At 41.7% G+C, this 7,703-nt stretch overlaps 1 pseudogene; it reads left to right on the forward strand.

Annotated features, from left to right (window-relative positions):
- Nucleotides 1-6,988: 6,988 nt before the first annotated feature.
- On the forward strand, nt 6,989-7,426 carry LOC112931816 (small ribosomal subunit protein uS9-like; annotated as a pseudogene).
- Nucleotides 7,427-7,703: the final 277 nt, after the last annotated feature.

Raw genomic sequence — 7,703 nt, forward strand, 5'->3', positions numbered from 1 at the left:
AACTGGTGATCCAGAGAGCACTTTGGGAGATCCAAATTAAGGCAATAAGAGAATCATGTATCAACGTCAAGGTTGAGAAAGACGGAGGGGAAGGAGAGAGGTGGAGAGGACAGAAAGGCTCATCTCCTTCCCTGCCCTGCAGTGCCAGCCCCAGCTCGAGTCCCAGAAACGCTCCCCTCATCTACATCGCTGAGTGCAGTGAGTCTGCCAATAGATCCTCCCCATCTTCCTTCAATAATCGAACCTCAAATTTCGGCTTTGTACCTGGCTGCTCCGAACACATTTCCCAAAGCTAAGCAAACCCTCACCTCAGCCCACTCCTGCTACCTTGAGTTGGACTCAGCCATCCACAGAGCAGGGGGAGAGGGAGGACAATTTACGGCACCACTGATGGGGATGACGGGTGTGAACTGTCCCGCCACCACTCATCACACCCACGGGGAGAAGCCTTAGGCGGACGCCCCAGGGACCGAGTCCTCCTTCCTACAGGGCATGCTCGGCCCTCAGCACCAGCCTAGTGGAGCCATCAAATAAATCCAACATTTAGAAAAGGGGGGTGGGATGGGGGACTTCAGCAGACACTTTCCTTAAATTTAATGGCAATAAAAGAGAAAAATGGACCAGCTTGCTCCAGATAACCAGCGCCAGGGAAGTAATTATCCCACTCTGGTCCTCAGCGAGGATGCCGGTGGCAGAGGCACCTGCCCAGGTAATTCATCAGCCGCAGATTTATGGACTCCTTGGGAGTCCCTGTATAAAGTCTCCCCTCCAGTTAACTCAAGACAATGCTATTTAGATTTTGTCAAGATTATTGCTCTTCCCTGCCACCTCTGAGTGGAGAGGCAGGGAGCAGTGCGTGTGGCACAACTGAACATGGGTTTGCTGATGCCAGCCTAAAGAAAAATAGCCACAAGTGAGCCCATTGTTTCCAACCGCCCGAAAACTCCCCAGGGCCATGCTTTCCCCCAGGAGTCGAGGAGCGAGCTGCTGGTGTCACATCAGGCAAACAGAGAGCCCAGCTGCATGATCACAGGGGGAAAGGCTGGGTCATGTAGAGGTACCACAGACCTCTCAGTCTCTTCATCTGTAAAATGGGAATCAGAGCATGGATGCTGGGGGCTCTCATTGTTTCTACTGTTTGAAATTTTAAAATGAGTATATATTACTTTTGAATGGAGAAAATGAAGCACAATGAAATATAAATAAATAAAATGAAGGTAGGAGTCCACACTTTATCAGTCACCAGCGAGAGTTAAACTAGATGGGACTCAAGACGCCCACAGCCCACGGATGGGCACATGCTGGGCACATGGTGTGTTTAGCTGCCAGGCTGCTCCTATTTCTGTGGCCAATGATGGCTGTTGCTGTTGGAAATCAGGGTTCTTGGCAGATGTTGACTGAACAGAGAAGATGACCTCTCTCATTCATCTATAAAATAAGAATAACACTGTTTTCCTGCCTAGAGGCAGGGGGATGGGCCAAAAGACCTTCTCCTGCCATTTCCAGTCCCATCCCTTCTGTGGTATTGAGCTCCATTTGGCCTCTCTCAGCTTCTCCCTCTGGCTGCCTCATCTCCCTGCCCTGAGATCACCCCTTGCCCCCAGCCTGTGCTGCAGGCTCATGATTCTGCCCCAGAGAAGCTAAGCATTTCTGGCCTGGCCCCAGGCTTGGCAGGAAGCTCAACACCTGGCACGTGGTGGGCACTCAATGCACATGGGTAAATGGTTTTGTGGGAGTGGGGTCCTCCTCCCACCACCCAGAGCTGCCTGTGCCTCAGAGGCTGCCCTGTTAACTAACCAACCCCTCCCTGCCCAGGACACCCATCCCCAGCATGCAGTTCTGATCACACTTCCATCCCTGAGTCTTTGGCCTGAGTCTGGGCCCTGCTACATCCCAAAGACCTCTGCAACGTCACTGTCCATGTGGACACCGAGGTGTCACTTCCTGTGGACCCCATTCTTCTGTGCTCTCTTACCTGACAGGACAGCCTTGTCATTTATCTAGGGTTAACTGGACATCTACTAGGGTGAACTATACTCTGAGCTGCAACTGGTTGATGTCTGAGGTCTTAGGAAACTTCGGTCTTCCTCAGGCTAGCTCAGGGGCAAAACATGCCACTGTGAGGCCCTCCTGATTTCCTGCTTCTGCACGGTCTCAGAATGAGGCCATTTCCAGGAAAAAGAAACAGAGAGGAGGAGGTAACAGCCAGAGATGGTGACAGTAAACCATAAACAAATAGCCATTCACAGTAGCATCTTTAAATAAGAAAATACTTAGGAATAAATGTAGCAAGTGAAGGGTAAGACATGTACACTGAAAACATTGCTAAAGATCTAAATAAACAGTGAGAAATTTCGTGTTCGAGGGCCAGAAAACTTCATGTTGTCGACTTGGCAATTCTCCCCAAATTGATCCACAGATTAGATGCAATCCCTATATCCCTATCAAAACCTCAATGAGGTTTGTACAGAAATTGACAAACTGACCCCAAAATTTATACGGAAATTCAAAGGACCAAGAATACACCAATTTTGAATAAGAACAAAGTTGGAGAACTTACCCTACCCAATTTAAAACATACTATGAAGCCACGGTAATCAAGGTTGTGTGCCATTGGGGCAAAGATGGGCATATAGGTCAATGAAAGGAAACATAGAGTCATAAAATAAGCCATTAAATTTATGGTAAATTGATTTTCAACAAAGATGCCAAGGCAATTCAATGAGGAAAGGACAATCTTGTCAACAAATGGCGCTAGCCACATGAACTCAAACACATACCTTGTGCCATACACAGAAATTAACTAAAAATGAATCAAGGTCTTAAGCATAAAAACCAAAACTATAAAATTTCCAGAAGAAAACAAAGGAATAAATCTTCATGACCTTATGTTAGGCAAAGAGTTCTTAGAAATGCCACCAAAAGGGGCACCTGAGTGGCTCAGTCAGTTAAGTGTCCAACTCTTGGTTTCAGCTCAGGTCATGATCTCAGGGTCATAAGATCAAGCCCTATGTCAGGCTCTGAGCTCAGTGCAACATCTGCTTGAGATTCTTTCCCCACCCTTTTCCCCCTTCCTCTGCTCACATTCTCTATCTCTAAAATAAAAAACATAATGCCACCAAAAACATGATCCATAAAAATAAAAAAAATTTAAAAATTAGCAACTTTACTTTATGACAGTTTAAAGCTTTTGTCTCAATGGACACCATTAAGAAAATGAAAAGACAATCCATAGGGAAGGAAATATTTGTAAACTGCATGCTGTGAAAGTCTTGCACCCAGAGTATGTCAACAACACTTGTAATTTAATAATAAGAAGACAAACAACCCAATTTAAAAATGGGCCAAGACTTGGGTGGACACTTCACTGAAGAAAATATATGAATGGCTAATTAGGTAATAATAACATGCTCAAATGTTCAACTAATGACATTAGTCATTAGGTAAATGCAAACTAAAACCAGCAATGAGATCTCAATATACACCCACTTGAATGTCTATCATTTTTTGAAAACACAATACCATAAGGATGCAGAGAAACAGAAAATCTCATAAATAAATAAATATATATATCTTATGTTGCTGGTAGGAATGTAAGATGGTAAGTACAATCATTTTGTCAAAACAGTGTGGCAGATTCTTAAAAAGCTAAACATAAACTTACCATAAGACCCAGCAACTCCATATTCCCAGGAATCCCTCCAAGAGAAATAAAAAGCATATGTCCACCAAATGATTCATGCACAAACATTCATAGCAGCATTATTCACAAAAGCCAAAATGTGAAAACAACTCAAACATCCATCCACTGGTGAATCCATTGGTGAATACACAAATGTGGTTGGTTATCCATCCAAAAGAATACAACTCAGCCATGAAAAGGAAGACCCACTGATACACACTATACATGGATGAACCTCATGTCTATTATGCTAAGAAGCCAGATGCAGAGGACTACATGCCGTAGGGCCCTCTTATCTGAAGTGGCCACAAAAGGCAAATTAATAGAAACATAAATCAGACCAGTGAAGGCCTAGGACACTGTGTGAGTACGTTACAGGAAAAGGGGAGGGTAGCTTAACTACAAACAAACACAAGGGAACTTTGGGGTGATAGAAATATACTAAAATAGGATTGTAGTGATGACTGCCCAACTCTGTAAGTTTACCAAAATTATTGAATTATACTCTTAAAATAGTTGAATTTTATTGTAAATTATGCCTCAGTAAACTATCTACTTAAAAAATGACTTACTCAGGGCACCTGAATGACTGAGTCAGTTAAGTCTCTGATCTTGGTTTTGGCTCAGGTCATGATCTCAGGGTCATAAGATCAAGTCCCACATCTCAGACTCCAGGCTCAGCAGAGAGCCTGCTTGGAATTCTCTCTCTCTCTCTCTCTCTCTCTGCCCCTCCCACTCATGCTCACACGCTCTCTCTCTCTCTATTGTTTTTTAAAATATTTTATCCATTTATTCATGAGAGACACAGAGAGAGAGAGAGGCAGAGACACAGGCAGAGGGAGAAGCAGGCTCCATGCAGGGAGCCCGATGCGGGACTCAATCCTGGGTCTCCAGGATCACACCCTGGGCCAAAGACAGGTGCCAAACCACTGAGCCACCCAGGCTTTCCCCCCCTAAAATAAATAAATAAATCTTTAAAAAAAAAAAACTTACTCATAACTCTGCACCCCATAGAGATGACCCACCCCAATGAGGAAGATGGTAAGTAACAAACACAATTCTCTCCCTTCTCTTTCTCTTCTAGCTCTCATTTTCTTCTGAGAAAAGACTTGGGATGGAGGGCAGCCTTAGTCATTTGCACCAGTCTTAGCATGGAGGCAGAACTTCAGCATAGCCAGGTCTTCTCCCTCTCCCCCTTCAGCCACCTCCACTTTCCCATGTCTTATTTCCACCCCAAACACTCTGGCCTTCTTTTGGGACTTCAAAGCAGCAAAGAACTTCTTACCTCAAGGCCTCTGCCTGTGCTAGCACCCCTACCAGGAACACACTTCCCTCCCTGCCTAGTTCTGCTCAATCTTCAGACCCCAGCTCAATTGCCTCTTCCATAGGAAAACCTTCCCTGAGCCAGGCCAAATCTCTCTATGAATTAACATCAATAAACCTTATTATATCTTTCTTTTTGATGTAACTTACCACAGTAGCAACTTTGCAATTATTTGAGACATCATTTGATTCATGTTAGTCCAGTCCCCATGAAGACAGGGACCATGACCATATCCACTTTGCTCACCATTATACCTGAGGGCTCAGCACAGTGCTTGGCACATAGTAGATGCTCAGTTGATTGCTGAAAGTCAAAACTATAAACTTCTTAAGATCAAGAGATTGTGGCATTAGAAACCTTTTGTTATTTTGAAATATGATAATCCATCACATCATGCAATTATTATGTTCCTGAAATATTTCATGTGTCAAAGAACAAAAAAAAAACTACAAGACATTCCTTTGCAGTAGTTTGTAGTTTTATCATTTAAGGAGCTTTTTTCTCCTCTCTTCTCAGACTAAACAAGAAAACAAGGTCAGAATATGCAAATAGTGCCAATATCAGAATGATTGTTACTATTGGTCCCATTGATTTCAAAAAGATACTAAGGGAATAACTCTATGTGCACAAATTTGATGATTTATATGACATGGATTGATTTCTGGAAAGACACAAACTACCAAAACTTACAAAAAGGCAAATAATCTGAATAGCCACAAATCTATTAAAGAAATTGAATCAATAATTATTTTTAAATCTTCCTCCCGCCCCCTCCCCCCAAAAAAACACCAAGCCCAGATGGTTTTATTGGTGAATTCTACCAAATGTTTAAAGAAGAAATAGCACCAATTCTTCACAATCTCTTCCAAAAAAAAAATAGAAGCAGAGGGAACCTGTCTTAGCAGACTGTGAAGCCAATATTATCCTAATACCTAAAGCAGATAAAGACATCAAAATAAAAGAAAACTGCAGACCAGTATTTCTTCTAATATAGATGCAAAAATTATCAAGAAAATATTACCAAATCAAATCTAACAATGTATAATAAGAATCTTAAAGGAAAATCATGTGAGTTTTATTCCAGGTATGCTGGGATAGTTCAACATTAGAAAATCAGTCAGTGTAATCCACTATAACAAAAGACTAAAGAAAAAAACTCATATGATCATATCATTTGATACAGAAAAAGCATTTGACAAAATCCAAACCTAGTCATCATCAAGAAACAAACAAACAAACAAACAAAGAGGAAAAACTCTTAGCAAACTTGAAATAGAGAAAACGTCCTAAACTCAATAAAGAACATCTACCAAAACTCTACACCTGACATCATACTTAATGGTGATGCTAAGATCAAGAGTAAGGAAAGAAAATCTCTCTTACCACTCCTATTCAACATCACACTGGAAGTTGTAGCTGGTGCAATGAGACAAGACAAAGAAATAAAAAAGTATATTATTCACAGATAACATGATTTTCTATAGAAAATCCCCCCAAATTCTGCAAAACCCTAATTAGTATAGCAAGACCACAGGACACAAGGTCAATATACAAAAATCTATTGCTTTACCATATACCACCAAGGAATAATTTGAATTTGAAAAAAATTATATACCATTTACAACAGCATCAAAAAAATGAATTACTTTAGGTATAAATCTAAATATGTATATAATCCGTGTATAGAAGTTTAAAATATGAAAAAAGAATTTTTTAAAGCTAAATAAAAGATATAGCCCATGTCCATAGATTAAAAAACCTGATACTGCTAAGATGCCAATTTTTCCTAACTTGATATACAGAGTCAGTGCAATACCAATGAAAATCCCAGTAAGTTAGTTTGTAGGTATTGGCAAACTGATTCTGAAATTCATATGAAAGGGCAAGGGATCTAGAAGAGCCAACACAATAGTGAAAAAGAAGAATAGCTTTCTCAGGCTTTGGTCTGGTACAGTGATGGGCTCTTGTCTATGATCACAGCCATGCCACTCAAGGGTCCTCTGCAGTCCATGCAGGTTTTTCAATGCAAGAAGATGGTCACAGCCATGGCACCCTACAAATGGGTCAATGACTTCATCAAGATGAATGGGGGGCCACTGGAGATGATCAAGCCATGCACACTGCAATATAAGCTACTGGAACCTGTTCCGTTTCTGGGCAAGGAGCTATTTGCCAAGGTGTACATCCAAGTCTGAATGAAGGGTGGTAGTCACATGGCCCAGATTTACACAATCTGCCAGTCCATCCCCAAAGCCCCAGTGGCCTATTATCAGAAACCCATGGATGAGGCTTTCAAGAAGATCAAAGACATCCTCATCCAGAGTAACCAGTCGCTGCTGGTAGCTGATCCCCAGCACTGAGAACCCAAAAAGTTTGGTGCTCCTGGTGCCCATGCACACTACCAGAAATCCTACCAATAAGCCCAGAGTGAGGATCAGGGTTCACCTTATAATAAACAATTGTCATAGTATTTAAGGTTATAAAAAAAAATCTGGAGGACTCATGCTATCTGATTTCAAGACTAACCATAAAGCTATAGTAACTAAGACAGTGAAAGTTAGATCAGTGGAACATAGATCAGTGGAACAGAACACAGAGCCCAAAAGAAGACCCACAGAAATATAGTTGATTTTTATGAAGAAGCAAAATAAATCAATGGATAAAGAATAGTCTTTCAACAAATGGTGCTGGAACAAC

This window comes from Vulpes vulpes, chromosome 2 (genome assembly GCF_048418805.1).
Source record: "Vulpes vulpes isolate BD-2025 chromosome 2, VulVul3, whole genome shotgun sequence".
NCBI lineage: Eukaryota > Metazoa > Chordata > Mammalia > Carnivora > Canidae > Vulpes > Vulpes vulpes.